Source organism: Moschus berezovskii, chromosome 19, assembly GCF_049115385.1.
Source record: "Moschus berezovskii isolate FMDL1 chromosome 19, NW_MosBer_1.0, whole genome shotgun sequence".
NCBI lineage: Eukaryota > Metazoa > Chordata > Mammalia > Artiodactyla > Moschidae > Moschus > Moschus berezovskii.
Genome location: NC_142478.1, coordinates 18,948,103 through 18,968,099, shown reverse-complemented (window position 1 = coordinate 18,968,099; position 19,997 = coordinate 18,948,103). Strand labels below are relative to the sequence as shown.

Here is a 19,997-nt window from a genome sequence, read left to right as displayed (position 1 = left end):
TCATTTAATTACAAAACAGAAACAGTCATTCTCTCCAGAAAGTCACTTGACAGAAAAAAGGTTAATTGCAGCAAAGAAATCACAGAACTAACAGGTTAAGAAATCGAACAGAGGGTTCTATCAGCTGACGGCGACAATGAGATCAGCACAGTGGAAATTGAGTCTGGATGGAAGGAACCTCCCACATCTGTAGGTCTTGTCTCAGGGTTCTGGGGTGTTGTGCAAATTCAGTCTTAGTTTCTTTAAATAAATGGAAATGGGAAGAGGAACAGGAGGCGCAGAACTTCAAGCTTTCAGGATTCTGTTCTTTGTCTTATTCCAAAGACAGGAATTTAAAAATTCTTCTTGAGCTAGTTAACAGTTGGGAAATGCTTTTCCATGAACAAAAGAGCGAAATAATTCACTTAATGCATAGTACTTCTTTTCTTTTAGCTTTTAGGAAAAACAAATAAAGCACAATTCAAACATTTGCTTGTTCTTTTTTTTTAAATTCTGTGAATCTGAAAATGTAGAAATTACAGCATTGTCCCCTTAATTTAAAGTCCATTGTCGGTTGTAGAAAAGAAAGGAATGCAACATAAAACTTATTGGTATTTGGCTAAAAGTAATGCAAGACTTAAAATAAGCCACACAACTAGCAGGTGTGAGCTGACAAGCAGCAAGGCGACAGGATAGAAGTGTCGAGAAGTTGGCTTGTTATCAGTTAGACAGCCTGTTTCAGGATCGTCAGATTCATTCAGCGCTCCCTGGGTTTGTCTGCTGTTAAACAGGGAGGGGGGCAAGGAGTTAGGGGAGAAAAGAAAATAGTATAGCATTCACATAGTAAAGAAACTCAGCCTTAGACATTCTGAAATACAACACATTATCTTATACCATACAGAAGTTTCAGATGAAATTTTTATGCTAAATAGACCCAAAAGCATCCTGTGTACTTTTTCTACCTGGACTACAGTGACGAATATGTTAAACAAACGAAGATTCTTCTTGCTTTTTGTGCAAAAAGGAAGAGAGAGATGCTACGATGATATTCACATGGGGTGAATATATATGCACGAGGAAAAATTCCAGAAGCATAACAGCAACAACAGAGAACATGACATGGATAAAACTAAAGTATGGATCAGCCCATAAAAAATAATCTGATAAATCAATACATCTTTGGAAGATGAAATGAGAAACACAGTATGTAGTGAAGGAAACAGATGTGTTTGGCACATTCAAACACACCATCTATTGTTTCTGTACCTATATAATGTATTTAAAGTTATAAAAATGATTTATGGAAATGGCCTGGTATTTTAAATGAATTAAACACCTGACATGTCATCCTTGCCAGCCATAAGATTAGTTTAACAAAACCTGACTCAGCACCCTTCCATTGGTTCAGCTCATAAATTATGTTGTCTCCCGCTTATCTTCCTAAAATGAGGCCAAATATATCTCCTATAGACTCCTGAGCTTAAAGGAGATTCATATTTGCAGAGTGACATGTCAAAAAAGAAAAGATTCTAAATTTCCAGGTTGTGTATTTTCTGTGTAAGTGAAAAACGAGCATTTGTAATTGGGCTGAAAAGCAGTTCCAATTATGCCATATTTGAAAAATGCCATACTGATGTGAGGTGAAAACACAAAATTTTTTCTATGGTATAGTTCATCAGTATTCAGAGTATTCAGAATTTCAGTCACTCAGTTGTCAAGGCATTTTTTATCTCTATCAGCTCCTCCAGGTTTTAAAGCAGGAAAACAGAGGTTGCTCAGTCTATGAACAGTGCTAGGTATGCAAAGGTACCTTCTAAACAAGCCCCTTAGCAACCATGACCCATTTTCAACCAGTGGCAGCCTCTGAAAACCTCCTACACAGAGATTTTTGACCTGGTGTCCACTACAATCAGTGGCCACATGTGGACAAACAGCAGTCTTAATGATTTTAAACAGTGATCTGACTCCATTTCAATCAGTCGTGCTGGACTGGGTTCTAGTGTTCCCTTGTTGTTGGGCGAAGACCTAAGGGTTTTGTAGCCAGTGACAAAGTGAACTACTCTTATCTGGAAAATGAATAGTTTATTGTGTGAAATGGAGCACTATTTAGTTCCTACTGTCAATTGCACTTGGTTACTTGTTCAACTTTCTGCTGCTTCAGTTCAGTTCAGTCGCTCAGTTGTGTCCGACTCTCCGCGACCCCATGAATCACAGCACGCTAGGCCTCCCTGTCCATCACCAACTCCCGGAGTTCACTCAAACTCATGTCCATCGAGTCGGTGATGCCATCCAGCCATCTCATTCTCTGTCGTCCCCTTCTCCTCCCGCCCCCAATCCTTCCCAGCATCAGAGTCTTTTCCAGTGAGTCAACTAGTTACATGAGGTGGCAGGAAATATGTAGTTGTACTCTCCCACCTTCACCCCTTGGTATCCATATGTGGGAATGGGAGATTGGGATTGACATATATTCACTCCTGATACTATGTATCAAATAGATAACAAATGAGAAAATCCTGTATATTCTAGGGACGTCCACTCAGTGCTCTGTGGTGAACTAAGTGGGAAGGAAATCCAAAAAAGAGAGGATATATGTATATGTGCAGCTGATTCACTTCACTGGACAACAGAAGCTAACCTGACATTGTAAAGCAACTATGCTTCAAAAAATTTTAATTGAAATAGACATTTTGTGGGAGGTGGGAGGGAGGTTCAAGAGGGAGGGGGCATATTGCACACTTATGGCTAATTCATGCTGATGTATGACAGAAATCAAACCAATATTGTAAAGCAATTATTTTTCAATTAAATTTGTTTAACTTTAAATAATAAGATATGGATATCTTTGAATATGACTAACAAAAGCTTCCTTGTCCAATATTATTTCTCTAATATCACCTTTACTAACACTTATTCCTTTCCACTATTAAGATGAAGGTTATCTATAGCAAATTAACTTTGTTAAAACCTTGGTTCCTTTCCAATGATCCTTGTTAAGAGAGAAGTACAGAGTCTCATGTATCATTTATCTATTATCCACTATTATCTATCTATCATAATATGAATATTACATGCTGATTGCAAATTAAGGTTAAATATTAACTTCAATCTATCAATCATATTATAGAAACAGTTTCTCTTTCCCAATAGGGCACCCATTGGCAGGCTCCAGCTGAGGCACAGTCAACTGGTCGACAAGTAAGTTGAAACAATCTTGTAACAGTCCTTACTTCAAATACAAGGGACTCATTCATACCAGATGGCTTTTTTTGTACAGTTGCCAGGGCACATTTGTTATTTTCTAAGTCTTCTTGTTAAATATGTCTTCCAAGTCAAAGTAGTACGCTAAAAGATTGGGTTCTTTTGAGGGGCAGTTTTATAATTGAATTAATTGGTTGCTTACTAATTTTAGTCTCGGGAGATTAGAATAATATATTAAAAATGCCTTTGACATAGTCATTCTATTCTTCAGCCGAAAGCAACATAACCTACGATGCTGCCACACCATGTAGAGCTTGAGGCCGTGACTATGTTACCCAGTGGGTGCAGATGCTCTTGGGGCTGCTTTCCTGCTTCCTTCTAAGAACAGCACAAATGTTTATTTCTTCAGGGCCACAAATGAATTTTTCAGCACTCTGCAAGTGTAAATGCAAAGGATGTGCTAAGTAATAATATTAGTAATTTCCTCCCTGGGAGATTATGACAAATAATTAATTAGTGGCTGCCTGGCATGGTATCCTGACAACCCAATGTCATTAGCTTTAGCCATCAGTAACGGGTAGATCACCATGGAAGCAAATCACAATGTTGTCTCCACTGAAAATGTGACATGATGAGACATTTAAGGGCAGTTACTGAATCTGCAGGATAAAAAATGATTTTTTTTTCTTCAAAGACCTGTCAAAACAATCACTTAAAATAGAAACAAGTAAAAATGCGTCTCACTTTTAAACACATCATTGCCTACACGAGGAGACATTTCCTTAAATAAAACCCAACGTGCGTGACTTGATGATATTTGGTTATTTCCCCCTTTTTTCTATCACTGACTACTGCTGTATCCTAGATCACAAGGCTGACAAGTCCCCCACTATCAGTATTCTCTCAAATCACTCAGACCTCTGAAAATACAAGTTAGAGTCTTCCTATATCCCCCTGCTGGGTAATTATTCGTGAATAATGTTGCTATTTGATATTTTATTCCTTTAACCACTCTATCTCTTCAAGCTCCCCCAAAGGAAAATTAGCAATTAAAACTGAATTGAAAAATCTTTCCTTCTGACCAGAAAGCTGATTTCCTCCCATGCTAAAATGAGACCATTTCATGTTTAATTACATTCAAGTTTGGAGTTATAGGCATAGCATCTTGAAATGATGAGCCAAGACTTTACAGCCAATATCTCACTGGGCTTTATTTGAGTCCACATTCATCTGATAAGTCAATCTTAATAGAGCACCATGTTTCAGGCTCTAAAATGTTGGATTGTGTCAGATTTTAAACTGGCAGACCTGTGTAGAGATGAATATAATGTAGGTCTTTATCAATAAAAGATTTGAGAGTGGTATCTACATCATAGAACAGGAGATTCTCAGATGCTAAGTGACTTTAAGAAGTCTTCAAGTTGAATTACACATTTTACAGATGAGAAAATAAATTTAAAGGCTTTGCCTAGGCTTCTACAACATAAGTTGTAAGAAAAAGGATCCTGAGAATGTAGTTTGCCTAGCTCACAGTTTGCTTATATGATAGTCTGGTAAAACAAGGGGAGAAGGATTTTTTGCTTGCAGTTTAGATTTAGGTCCAGTTTTAAATACAATGACTCAAAATACACTTAGATGTCAAATTACCAAAACTTTCCAAAAATTTAGCTTATAATTAGAATATTAAAAGTATATTTCCAGGACTTCTTTTTAAAAAAACTGTGCAACTGTTTAAATATGGGGGGTTGTTTTAATAAAAGAATATCCAGATTGTGATAATTTCCACTGGCTTAGAAGCAAGACTGGGCTTCCCACATGGCACTAGTGTTAAAGAACCTGCCTGCAAATGCAGGAGAAGTAAGAGACATGGATTTAATTCCTGGGTTGGGAAGATCCCCTGCAGGAGGGCATGGTAACCCACTCCAGTATTCTTGCCTGGAGAATCCCATGGACAGAGGAACCTGGTGGGTTAAGGTCTACGAGGCTGCAAAGAGTCAGACACAACTGACGTGACTTAGCATGCATGCAGAAGCAGGATTAGCTTTTGTGGCCACTGAACCCTCAGAAACATTTAAAATGCTTTCTTCATTTGGATTTCAGAATCTAATACAAAATACATATGTCACCCACAGGCAAAACCCCTAAATTAGGAAATTCCTCAGAAGACATAAGACTGTGTCACTATTTGGAGTGACCAGATCATAGAATGTTTTCAATAATCATAGACAAGTTTGCTATAAAAGAGAGTGCAGTGTTAAGTGAAATCACAGTCAGAGGTAGCAAGAGTCCTTGGCATAGGACACTGCATGCATTTCTGGATATGACAGGCTACTGTGAACTTGACGATGCCAGAGCAAGGTAACCAGGAAAATGATAGTAGGCCTGGGAACCTGGAACATGATAGTGGGCTCGGAAACCTGGCAAAGCAGAAAAGACTGGGGGCAATGGGAAAGGATTCCTTTGGCTTAGAGAAGAGGGACATTTGTGGTTAAGTGGTTGTTGATTTCAGATAGTCAAAGATTCAATTGTTTAAAGTCTGGGCAAACTGAAAAGCAATGGAAGTGTCTGAAGTAAGGAAAGAGATCTCCATGTATCATATCCAATCATGTGACAGCTACTGTATAGATATTATAGTAAGTCTCCAACATAACCAGTGAGCTCCATTCTGAGAGCATGTTCGTTAAGTTCAATTTGTTGGTAAGTCCAACTAAGTTAGCCTACGTACCCAACTAACACAATCGACTATATAGTATTACTACTGTACTGTAATAGGTTTATATTTCATACAAGTACACATAAAAAGCAAAGAGACACACAATAAATAAAGAAAACATTTTTAATCTTATGGTACAGCACCTTTATGGAGAAGGCAATGGCACCCCACTCCAGTACTCTTGCCTGGAAAATCCCACGGACGGAGGAGCCTGGTAGGTTGCGGTCCATGGGGTTGTGAAGAGTTGGACACGACTGAGCGACTTCACTTTCACTTTTCACTTTCATGCATTGGAGAAGGAAATGGCAACCCACTCCAGTGTTCTTGCCTGGAGAATCCCAGGGACGGAGGAGCCTGGTGGGCTGCCGTCTATGGGGTCACACAGAGTCGGACACGACTGAAGCGACTTAGCAGCAGCAGCAGAAGCATAGCACCTTTAAAAGTACAGTAGTACAACAGCTGGCATACAGGAGCTGCCACTGGGTGAACAGGCAAGAAGAGTTACTGACTAGAGGAGGGAGAGGAGGTGGGAGATGGCAGAGCTGAAGGACTGTTAGCAATAGGAGACAGAGGGCAAGCTGCAATCTCACTCATGCCTAACACTGATGGCACAGGTTCTGATTGCTTGCTGGAACCAGAAGGGTGTTCGCATCTTCGCAAGTTTGCAACTTAAAGGCTTGTATGTAGGGGACTTACTGTATCTTATTCATTTCTTACAGACAGTCCAATGGGTTAGTATTATTATCCCTACAGGCTAAAAAGGATTATAAAACTTGCTCAGGCAACAGATAGGGAACTTTTATCTTCATCTTATTAATAGAAAAACCATATTCCTTTCACCTTATGATTGGGTTCCTTTCAGCACAGATTTCCCCCTACCTTTCAGAAACTGGCAGGTGTGATTTCTTGCTAGTTGCTAGATCAGATTAAGTAACCTCTAAATTACTTTCACCTCTACCTTCCTATGATTCTTTGATTTTATTAAGACATAAAGGCACACTCTAGAGATGCATATTTTTCTACTAAAGAAACAGTTGACAGTTCAATAAGAAATAGTTGGGGTATGGGGCAAAAATCAAAGAATGCAAAGAATGTTGACATTGTATTTAGTCTCTAAAGTCTCTTGCTCATTCTTACCTGGTTTCAGAATTTAAAAAAAAATTCTGACATATTTAATGCTTAATTTCTCCCCCACATCTCTTTTTGCTATCTTCTTCCAATTTCATTATTTTAGTTTCACAAAGTAACAAGACAATAAGAGTATCTTCTTGTCAGAATAAGGAAGGCTCTTGGGAATTGACTTCCCTGGTGGTCCAGTGGCTAAAACTCTGCACTCCCAATGCAAAAGGACCCTGGTTCGATCCCTGGTCAGAAACTAGAGCCTGCATGCCACAACTACGAGTCCTCATGCTGCAACAAAGACCCTGCACAGCCAAATGCATAAATACACATAAATACTTATTTAAAAAGAAGCAAGGCTTCAAGTAGTGACACTTTCAGATAGTGTTTAACATTGCTTTGAATTTTGCAGACGCCCAGAAAAACAACTCAAGATAGCTACAAATGTTCTATTAAAAAGTTTAAAAAGGAAAAGGGACAGAATGAACGATTTCAAAGTATAATTGCTTCCATCAGACCATTTTCAGAGAATTGATACCAGTTTTGATCTTTGAATTTTAGCAAGGAGAATATTTGGGTGGGGTCCAGAAGAAATACGATAAATGATTAAAGGGCTGAAGAAAAAAAAGCTTCTGAGGAAGTGTTTAAGGTTAATTTTGTTTGGATAAAAATGAAGGTTAGTATGTCATGCGACTGCTACATTTGACTGTATGTAAATATTACAGTAATCCAAGCCTATGCCCCAACCAGTAATGCTGAAGAAGCTGAAGCTGAACGGTTCTATGAAGACCTACAAGACCTTTTAGAACTAACACCCAAAAAAGATGTCCTTTTCATTCTAGGGGACTGGAATGCAAAAGTAGGAAGTCAAGAAACACCTGGAGTAACAGGCAAATTCGGCCTTGGAGCACAGAATGAAGCAGGGCAAAGGCTAATAGCATTTTTCCAGGAGAACGCACTGGTCATAGCAAACACCCACTTCCAACAACACAAGAAAAGACTCTACACATGGACATCACCAGATGGTCAACACCGAAATCAGATTGATTATATTCTTTGCAGTCAAAGATGTAGAAGCTCTATACATATGCAAAAAAAAAAGACCAGGAGCTGACTGTGGCTCAGATCATGAACTCCTTATTGCCAAATTCAGACTTAAATTGAAGAAAGTTGGGAAGGCCACTAGACCATTCAGATATGACCTAAATCAAATCCCTTATGATTATACAGTGGAAGTGAGAAATAGATTTAAGGGACTAGATCTGATAGAGTGCCTGATGAATTATGGATGGAGGTTCGTGACATTGTACAAGAGACAGGGACCAAGACCATCCCCATGGAAAAGAAATGCAAAAAAGCAAAATGGCTGCCTGAGGAGGCCTTACAAATAGCTGTGAAAAGAAGAGAAGTGAAAAGGAGAAAAGGAAAGATATAAGCATCTGAATGCAGAGTTCCAAAGAATAGCAAGGAGAGAGAAGAAAGTCTTCCTCAGCGATCAATGCAAAGAAATAGAGGAAAACAACAGAATAGGAAAAGCAAGAGATCTCTTCAAGAAAATTAGAGATATAAAGGGAACATTTCATGCAAAGATGGGCTCGATAAAAGATAGAAATGGTATGGACCTAACAGAAGCAGAAGATATTAAGAAGAGGTGGCAAGAATACACAGAAGAACTGTATAAAAAAGATCTTCATGACCAAAATAATCACGATGGCATGATCACTCACCTGGAGCCACACATATTGGAATGTGAAGTCAAGTGGGCCTTAAAGAGCATCACTACGAACAAAGCTAGTGGTGGTGATAGAATTCCAATTGAGCTATTTCAAATCCTGAAAGATGATGCTGTGAAAGTGTTGTACTCAATATGCCAGGATATTTGGAACACTCAGCAGTGGCCACAGGACTGGAAATGGTCAGTCTTCATTCCAATTCCAAAGAAAGGCAATGCCAAAGAATGCTCAAACTACCGCACAATTGCACTCATCTCACACGCTAGTAAAGTCATGCTCAAAATTCTCCAAGCCAGGCTTCAGCAATATGTGAACCATGAACTTCCAGATGTTCAAGCAGGTTTTAGAAAAGGCAGAGGCACCAGAAATCAAATTGCCAACATCCGCTGGATCATGGAGAAAGCAAGAGAGTTCCAGAAAAACATCTATTTCTGCTTCATTGACTATGCCAAAGCCTTTGACTGTGTGCATCACAATAAACTGTGGAAAATTCTGAAAGAGATGGGAATCCCAGACCACCTGACCTGCCTCTTGAGAAACCTGTATGCAGGTCAGGAAGCAACAGTTAGAACTGGACATGGAACAACAGACTGGTTCCAAACAGGAAAAGGAGTATGTCAAGGTTGTATATAGTCATCCTGCTTATTTAACTTATATGCAGAGTACATCATGAGGAGAGCTGGGCTTGAAGAAGCACAAGCTGGAATCAAGATTGCTGGGAGAAATATCAATAACCTCAGATATGCAGATGACACCACCCTTATGGCAGAAAGTGAAGAGGAACTCAAAAGCCTCTTGATGAAAGTGAAAGAGGAGAGTGAAAAGGTTGGCTTGAAGCTCAACATTCAGAAAACAAAGATCATGGCATCTGGTCCCATCACTTCATGGGAAATAGATGGGGAAACAGTGGAAACAGTGTCAGACTTTATTTTTTGGGGCTCCAAAATCACTGAAGATGCTGATTGCAGCCATGAAATTAAAGGACGCTTATTCCTTGGAAGGAAAGTTATGACCAACCTAGATAGCATATTAAAAAGCAGAGACATTACTTTGCCAACCAAGGTCTGTCTAGTCAAGGCTATGGTTTTTCCCGTGGTCATGTATGGATGTTAGAGTTGGACTGTGAAGAAACCTGATCACCGAAGAATTGATGCTTTTGAACTGTGGTGCTGGAGAAGACTCTTGAGAGTCCCTTGGACTGCAAGGAGTTCCAACCAGTCCATTCTAGAGGAGATCAATCGTGGGTGTTTTTTGGAAGGTCTGATGCTAAAGCTGAAACTCCAATACTTTGGTCACCTCATGCAATGAGTTGACTCACTGGAAAAGACTCTGATGCTGGGAAGGATTGGTGGTGGGAGGAGAAGGGGACGACAGAGGATGAGATGCCTGGATGGCATCACCGACTCGATGGACATTAGTTTGGGTGAACTCTGGGAGTTGGTGATGGACAGCGAGGCCTGGCGTGCTGCGATTCATGGGGTTGCAAAGATCAGACACGACTTAGCGACTGAACTGAACAATAGATACACATTTGGACACACCAAATGGGAAAGAACGGCTTCCCTGGTGGTCCAGTGGCTGAGACTTTGTGCTTCAAAAGGGCCTGGGTTCAGTTCCTGGTCAGGGGAATAGATCCCATATGCTGCAACTAAGAGTTTGCATGCCTCAAGGAAGGTGGAGGATCTTTGTTCTGCAACTAAGACTAAGCATAAGGATTTGGGGAGGAGGGAGGTGGGAGGGGGGTTTGGGAGGGGGAACTCATGTACACCCGGGACGGATTCATGTCAATGTATGGCAAAACCAACCAATATAATATTGTGAAATAATTAGCCTCCAATAAAAATTAAAAAAAAATAAGCAAAGACATTACCTTGCTGGCAAAGGTCTGTATATCAAAGGTATGGTTTTTTCTAGTAGTCATGCATAGATATGAGAGTTGGGCCATAAAGAAGACTGAGCACCGAAGAACTGATGCTTTCATACTGTGGTGCTGCAGAAGACTCTTGAGAGTCCCTTGGATAGCCAGGTGATCCAACCAGTCCATCCTAAAGGAAATCAATCTTGAATATTCATTGGAAGGGCTGATGCTGAAGTGGAAGCTCTGATACTTTGGCCAACTCATGGGAAGAACTGACTCCTTGGAAAAGACCCTGATGCTGGGAAAGATTGAAGGCAGGAGGAGAAGGGGATGACAGAGGATGAGATGGTTGAATGTCATCGTCAAGTCAATGGCCATGAGTTTGAGCAAATTCCAGGAGATAGTGAAGGACAGGCAAGCCTGGCATGCTTCAGTCCATGGGGTCACTAAAAGTCGGACATGTGACTTAGCAACTGAACAATAATAACAACAGAAAAGAACGTCAGCCCAGCTTCCCAACACCCATTTGGTTAAGTTTCAATCTTCCCTTTTAAAGGGGGAATGTTAAGATTATCCAATAACAATACTGAGAGATTATGTAAAGGCATAAAAATAAGTAAATAGGAAAATAAAAAGTTATCTCCCTATCCCTCTTTTTGGGTTTCCCAGGTAGCTCAGTGGTGAAGAATCCACCTGCCAATGCAGGAGTCTCGAGAGATGTGGGTTTGGTCCCTGGGTCAGGAAGATCGCTTAGAGAAAGAAATGGCAACCCACTCCAGTATTCTTGCCTGGGAAATTCCATGGACAGAGGAGCCGGGGGGCTACAGTCCAGGGGGTCGTGAAGAGTCAGACACGACTGAACAACAAAACAACAACAAATCCCTCCTTTTGCGAAATCTCAGTTTTCAGACAAGGAGTACCTTGACCAAGATGTGCAGCCACTTAACTCCGGCTCTTCGTCCTCTCATTCTCTGTAATGGTGAGATGCCCCAGGATTCAGGACAGCACCCTCCTATACTACAGAGACTGCCTCCAGGTGATTTCAGCCAGTCTCCTGACATAATGATAATGATCTGATGATGAGTCTCAAATTTCTCTCTCCCTACTTTCCACTTCTTCTCTAAATTACAGACACATATATTGCATCTTCACTTCTTGGATGCTTACCTTACAGGCATTTCAAGGTAATGAAGCATGGAAGAATATGCCACCCCCAAATATGCCACACTGGCATAAGGATTATTTCGAGCTAAAGGCACTTGAAAAACAGCAGGTGCAGGAAGAGCACTCTGACCTCCCCTTTTCTTCCTGAAAGCAAGAGATAAAACTGCCGCATGACAGATGCCCTGCCACTACGAGGGGGAAAGAAACATTCTTATCACCAGAGACGGGGAGTCAACACTGAGAGAATGCTAAACAGCAGGCCTAGATGAGAGAACTCTTATCTCCTTCTAGCCCCTCCCCCGCATGCCCCATATATTTCAGTTATTTTTCCACAATTGTTTTTCTTCGTTCAACCTGGTATAAACGCATTTCAGTTCTGACATTTCTTTGGATCTTCATTTTCTTTTGAGAATTTCCATGTATGTGTAGTGTGTTTGCTTTTCTCCTGTTAATCTGTCTTATGGCAGTTTCATGCTCAGGCCAAGCCAGAGACCCTAGGATTGCAGAGGAAAAGTTTTACCTCCCATCTAGTTTCAAGGTCATGTCTTAACTTGAGTCCATGTTCTCTGCCACCATTATACACCAGTTCCTCCTTTCCTTCTTATCACAAGAAATGACACTCTCAGACATTCATGTTGAGCACCTCAACTATCCCTGATTCTTCTGCACTATTTACCTTGCATCCCTCCATCCATCAATCAGTCGGACCACTTGGGATCATCTCCTCTGCTGCAACCTGCCTATAACCCTCCATCATTGTGGGCTTATACTAATGGAAGCTGGTTTCCTGTCTTCTCCACTCTTGCTCCTCTATTAAGTTTTAGTAAATGGCAAAGCAACCAACACACTCTTCTGGTCACACCTTAAAACCATGTCCCCAGGAGTTTTTATGGACTGAAAATCCATCTGCATACCAGGCTCCCATAGGGAGCCAGGCTTGTCAAAATACCAGCGGTGCTTATCCATATGCTGCTGCTGCTACTGCTGCAGCTGCTGCTAAATTGCTTCAGTCGTGTCCGACTCTGTGCAACCCCATAGACGGCAGCCCACCAGGCTTCCCCGTCCCTGGGATTCTCCAGGCAAGAACACTGGAGTGGGCTGCCATTTCCTTCTCCAATGTGTGAAAGTGAAAAGTGAAAGTGAAGTTGCTCAGTCGTGTCCAACTAGTAGCGACCCCATGGACTGCAGCCCACCAGGCTCCTCCATCCATGCGATTTTCTAGGCAAGAGTACTGGAGTGGCTTGCCATTGCCTTCTCCGTATCCATATGCAAGGAGATGCAAATATTTTCAACTGCTCAGCACTGAGACCAAGGCTCCTGAATCTCAAGGAAGAAGTTCAACTGTATCTTCTTTGCTACAATCTCTTGGGTTTTTCAGGTTTTTTCAATCCCTTCCCACTCTTGCCATTTCTATGAGATTCAGTCAGTGAGATAAATCTTGCCAGCCTTTGAAAGTGATGGACTTTGGGTTTTCTTTGCTGCATCTGGAATGGATGAAGCCGAGTATGGACCAGTTCAACATCAGACATCACCACCACAGTACTGATACTATTAAACATTCATTTCTACTCCATCTTGGAATTAGATGGTCCAGAAACTTAGAGTTCTTGCCCCTGGAATTGTCATTTTCTTCTCTAGGATAGGGTTTCTTTCTCCTGCTTTCAACTTTTTGCCATTTCTCTTTCTCCTGGAGGAGGGCATGGAAACCCACTCCAGTATTCCCACCATACCAAGCAAACAGCACAAAGCTACAATTTATATTAACAGCTTCTGAAACTGAAGTCTTACAAAAATCCCAGTGAAAGAGAATAAATACATTCAATAACCATAGAGTGGGTCTTTGGATACAAGCGCGTGGTTAAAAACAACAGCTACACAATTATGACAATGACAGAAGATAAAATACAAACTCCACCAAGGATGAAGAACTCCAAGCTGTGACTCAAAGGGCTTTACATGTATTGACACTGATCTAGGCTATGGAGATTTAAAGATCAGGGAATGAAATCATCTTAGAGAAATTAACTTTTGTGATGGACAGTGAAGGCTGAACAGATTTTCAGTGGTGAGAAATTGGGTGGGGTTTGGGGGGATGTAAATAGCACAGAAAGCCATGGAGAAAGGAAAATGTCAGATGCACTTAGGAATGACCCACAGTTCACTTTGGCTGAAATAATGGGGCAGCAAGGAAATGAAGACAGAAAAAATTAAATTAGTATTTTCTTTCTTGTTGGTTATCTGTTTTAGACTTTTTCTAAAATAAACACCTCTTTTGTGACAAGAAATTCAACTACATTGTTTTAAAATAAGATGTGGCTACATTGCAAATGTTTGCATTGATGATAAAAACTTAGACTTTATTTTTGAAATGATGGATGGACAAACACTGAGGACCAATAAGCAGTGGAATGGTGTGATGAGCTACACACATTACCTAGCTGCAGTTGCCAAGATGGCTCGAGACAGGCCTGCAGAAGGGCTGGAATAAACCAGAGACATGGAGACCAATCAGGACTTCCCCGGTGGCTCAGACAGTAAAGAATCTGCCTCCAATGCAGGAGACCTGGGTTTGATCCCTGGGTCGAGAAGATCCCCAGGAAAAGGGAATGTCAATCCACTCCAGTATTCTTGCTTGGGGAATTCCATGGATAGAATTTTCAAATGTTTATTGAAATTCAACTGGACTGCTGGGCTATATAGTCCATGAGGTTGCAAAGAGTTGTACACAACTCAGTGACTAACACACACACACACACACACACACACAAAGGAGACCAGTTGAAAGTGTTAATTGCTCAGTAATGTCCAATTCTTTGTGACCCCATGGACAGAAACCCACCAGGCTCCTCTATCCATGGAATTTCCTAGGCAATAATATTTGAGTGGGTAGTCATTCCCTTCTCCAGGGAATCTTCCCAACCCAGAGACTGAATCTGTGTCTCCTTCATTTCGGGCAGAATCTTTAACATCTGAGCCACCAGGGAAGTCCTGGAGACCAGTTAGGGGGCTATTCTAACAGTCAAAGCCAGAGATGACAGAGTTTGAACTTGGAGTGTGGGGGAAGGGTAAAAAAGTTACAGATTCTAAAACAGAAGCAATTTGAAAAGTAGACAATATGTTCAGAGTGTAGGTAGGTGGGACTTCCCTGGTGGTAGGAATCTGCCTGCCAATGCAGGAACAGGGTTCCATCCTTGGTTTGGGAAGATTCCACATGCTGTGGAGCAACTATGTCCCAGCACAACTACTGAGCCTGTGTGCCTCAACTACTGAAGGCCCTATGCCCTAAAGTCTGTGCCCTACAACAAGGGAAGACACTGCAGTGAGAAGTCCGCACACCGTAATGAAGAACAGCCCCAACTGGCTTCAACTAGGGGCTTCCCAGTTGGCCCTAGTGGTGAAACCCGCCTGCCAATGTGAGACTTGGGTTTGATCTCTGGCTTGGGAAGATCCCCTGGAGGAGGGCATGGCAACCCATTCCAGTATTCTTGCCTGGAGAATCCCATGGACAGAGGAGCCTGGAGGTTACAGTCCATGGGGTTGCAGAGTTGGACACAACTGAAGCAACTCAGCATGAACACATGCGTGCTGCACCTAGAGAGAGAGCCCACACAAAGGCGATAAAGATCCAGCTCAGTCAATAAAAAAAAAAAAAAAAAAGAAAAGAGTTTAGGTAGGGGAAGACTAGGGAGAGGAAGTTATAAAAATACGTTCAGGTTTTAGGAGGAAATGCATTCTATTCAAATATGCTGCTGTGCTAGTCGCTCAGCTGTGTCCAACTCTTTGCAACCCTATGGACTATAGCATACCAGGCTCCTCTGTCCATGGGATTCTCCAGGCAAGAATACTAGTTGGCTTGCCATGCTCTTCTCCAGGGGATCTTCCCAACCTAGGGATCAAACCCAGGTCTCCTGGGTTCACAATGCATGAGGATTCTTTTAAATTTTATTTTTATTTTTTATGATTTCATGGCTTCCCTCATAGCTCAGTTGGTAAAGAATCTGCCTGCAATGCAGGAGATGCAGGTTCAGTTCCTGGGCTGGGAAGATCCTCTGGAGAAGGGAATGGCAATTCACTCCAGTGTTCCTGCCTGGAGGATCCCATGGACAAAGGAGCCTGGAAGGCTACAGTCCATGGGGTTGCAAGAGTCGGACACAACTTAGCAACAAAACCACCACTGAATGAAAGATTCTTTAAGTTCTATGCTGCTGCTGCTAAGTTACTTCAGTCGTGTCCGACTCTGTGCGACCCCATAGACGGAAGCCCACCAGGCTCCCCCGTCCCTGGGATTCTCCAGGCAAGAACACTGGAGTGGGTTGCCATTTCCTTCTCCAATGTGTGAAAGTGAAAAGTGAAAGTGAAGTCACTCAGTCATGTCCGACCCTTAGTGACCCCACGGACTGCAGTCCACCAGGCTCCTCCATCCATGGGATTTTCTAGGCAAGAGTACTGGAGTGGCTTGCCATTGCCTTCTCCGACATTATCTCATAATAATACTTTATTCCTCTATCAATATACTATCCCTCCCTCCTTCCCTGTCCTGACTGGTAACCATGAAATTGTTCTTTATACCAGTGAATCTGTTTGTATTTTGTTTTATGCATTAGTTGGTCATATTTTTTAGATTCCACATATAAACAATACCACAGTTTTTATCTTTTTCTGTCTGACATTTCACAAAGCACAATGCCCTCCAAGTCTATCCACATTATTGCAAATGGCAGAATTTTATTTTTTTACTTGACTAATATTCCATTGTACACACACACACACACACACACCATGCACCACATCTTCTTTATCCATCGGTCTGTTGATGGGCATTTAGGTTGCTTCCATACCTTGGCAACTCTAAATAATGCTGTTTAAATATGCTGTGCTTGATACAAGACTTTAGATATTCTTAACTAAGGTAGGTCTAGACAGGATCTATACCAAACATTTGGAAGTTACCTTCAAGGAGTGAGTTAATTGGAGGAAGTCACCCATGTAGAGTATAAGATAAGCAGAGATGAGGGCTGAGGGTAAAGCTCTGGGAATGCTTGCATTTGTAAGGCCAATGAGGAAGGAGACAGAGGGCACACAGTGGCTCGAGAAAACAGTCACAGATTCAAAGAAAGAGAATTAACCTCTGTGTCAACTGGAGCGAGGAGGTTGCAGAGTAAATAAAGGTTACTGGACTCCGTAACTTTGTGACTTGTAGCATTTGACTTTCAGTAGAATTTTTGAAACAGAAATTAGTACATAAACAATGATAAATGAACAATGAAGAATGGGAGGCAGAACATTATTTTAACTACTATGTTCAGAGCCTTGACGGTGAAAAGAAGAAGAAAGACAGCACAGAGCCTCCAAGAGCCAATGGAATCGACCAAGTGTTTTGGGATCTGTGAGATAAGTATGCCTGGAAGCACAGAGGAAAGAGAATATGGGGAAGATTCAAGAAAATGTGAGAGTTGGTCATCTTTTTGTTTTCAGAAAAAAAAGTAGGTGTTTATGGGTTGAGGACTAGCTACAAAATAAGGAGCTTTCATTGCTTATCAAGAAGTCCTTACTAAGTGTGTTAGTTGTTCAGTCATGTCTGATTCTTTGTGATCCCATGGACTGTAGCCTGCCAGTCTCCTCTGTCCATGGAATTCTCCAGACAAGAATATGGATTGTGTTGCCATTCCCTTCTCCAGGGGATATTCCTGACCCAGGAATCGAATCTGGGTCTCCTGCATTGGAAGCAGATTCTTTACCGACTGAGCCACCCAAGAAATCCACTAACCAAAACACTCCCTGGCTCATCTGGACGTGGAACCAAAGGTAACCATAACCTAATTAGAAGCTTCATTTCTTTCCTCTTTGTGACACAATCAGAACTTTTCACATTATCAGTGTTTTAGTAAACAAATAAAGCCAAGGTTGAATTTTTGATCACCTAAGCATTCATGCCACAAATATTCAGAACATCTATGCTGCTGGTCCTGTGGTTGGAGTAGCATCTTTGTACAGTTTTGAAGCTCAATGTCTGTAAGTCCCAAGCATTTATATTTTACATTCACATACAAGTTTCAGTTTATGTTGCTCCTGAACTGTTGCCTTTTCATATGGCTCTTTGGACTGAAGTCTTCCCGTGATCATATACACAAAAACACAACTAATTATTAGAGCATTTTATCAACACAAATGACAATCAAATTGACTACACTAGAAGGTATTGTTCTGCTTCCCTTTTAATTTCTAATATTGCTAGTGACCTGTAGTTATCTGGCACCTGATATTGTATCCAACATGCTATTTCTGATTATAGCCACTGGGAAAGCCTTACAATTGGCTTCCCAGAACTTCTGTACCTGGAGCTAACAAATGATCTTAAAAGATATCCACCTATCTTCTACTGATACTGACAGGTGCTTCCTCTTGCGTTCCTGTTCAATGCTGAGTATTTCTTTTCCTTTTTAAAATTGTTTTGGTATCACTATAAGTTACAGGTAGTTGGCCATGAATCTTGATTAATTTGGGCTTCCCAGGTGGCACTAGTGATAAAGAACCTGCTTGCTAATGCAGGAGAGGTAAGATATGTGAATTCGATCCCTGGGTTGGGAAGACCGCCTGGAGAAGGAAATGCAAACCCACTCCTGTATTCTTTTTTTTTTTTTAACTTATTTTTTAATTGAAGGATAATTGTTTTACACGATTTTGTTGTTTTCTGTCAAACCTCAACATGAATCGGCCATAGGTATACATATATCCCCCTGGAGAATCCCATGCACAAGGAGCCTGGTGGTGACAGTCCATAGGGTCAGAGTTGGACATGACTGGAGCGACTTAGCACACACGCATGCTAGATTAATTTTCCTTTTTGACCTATACCTCTCAAGCCCTCTAAGAAGTACAGAATACAATGCCGTGAAAACACTATTCCCTAAGATATCTCTGACGAAATAAGTTGGGAAAATAACTGAGTTAAAAACTCAAGCAGGGCTTTTTATTTACATAGTTATCCAAGGAATATTTTTTGAGTGCCAACTTTGTGCCTTAAATAGTTTGAACTGACTACAACCTAAGAATAAAAAGAAAGAGGAAGGGGTTGTCATATAGAATGAGTTGACTGATCTTGAAGTAAGAGAAGCCTCTGAATTCCAGGCTAAAGAATTTTAATACTACTCTCTTTGTAGCGGGAGGCATATGACTGGAGTTGAACTTCAGGAAAATCTCTTTGGGAGGAAGGTGTTAAGAAGGTGAGGGACTAGAAGAAAGAATAATTAAGAGAGCATTGCAGTGGTCCAGGTCAAAAGTTATAAAGGTCTGGAGTAAAGCGAAGTAGGTAGAAATTAATGAGAGACTATGTATGTGATAGCTGAGTGGGGCCCAACACCCTGAACCTGCCCTATAAGCATGCTAGACAGAGGCAGCAACTACAAATGGCAAGACCCAGGAGAGAGTATTCTGTCTCAGATACGTTTGTCTCAGATTCTTTTTTTTTCCTTCTGTCTGCTTTTGTAACTACACTGATGCAGATAATCAAACTGAGTCTAACAGAGCCATTATTTCTGACACTTGCATCCATTTCCTGCAATAATTCTTGAAATGGCTGTGCTGTTTGCCAAACAGATGGCTATCAGTGAGAGTACAAAATATCACTGGGAGCCAATTGCAGTAATTGCTTTGAGTTAACTTTTTTTTTTGACTCATCAATATGATATTTCTTTTTTGGTGCTTTTATTATTATTTATTTTTAATTGGAAGATAATTGCTGTACAATATTGTGTTGGCTTCTGCCATACAACAACATGAATCAGCCATCGGTATACACATGTCCCCTCCCTCTTGATCCTCCCCACTACCCTCACCATGTCCCATCTAAGTTGCCACAGAGCACCAGGTTGAGCTCCCTGTGCTACACGGCAACTTGCTATCAGCTCTCTGCTTTAAATACGGTAGTCCCACCCTCTCCTTCCTATTGTGTCCGAAGTCTTTTCTCTATGTCTGGGTCTCTATTCCTGCCTGGCAAATAGGTTCATCAGTACTATTTTTTTTAATTAAAATAAAAAATGTATCAGTAGTTTCATTCCAGTAGAAGCAAGAGGATCCTAAGAGTCCCATAATTTCTTTTTCTACCCACTTGGCTTGTGTTTTGTTCCACATCTGTTAGAAATCACATTCTCTATCAACTCTCTTCTGTTCAACTGAGTAAGACACAGAGCTTAGAAAAAGGGTCTTTTCCCCTTCTTTTCTCATTTGTGTATGC

At 41.1% G+C, this 19,997-nt stretch overlaps 1 protein-coding gene across 5 annotated transcripts in view; it reads right to left on the bottom strand.

The window, feature by feature from the left end:
* INPP4B (inositol polyphosphate-4-phosphatase type II B) overlaps positions 1-19,997 on the bottom strand; it is an 894,316-nt gene that overhangs the window by 6,582 nt on the left and 867,737 nt on the right. The window lies entirely within an intron of this gene.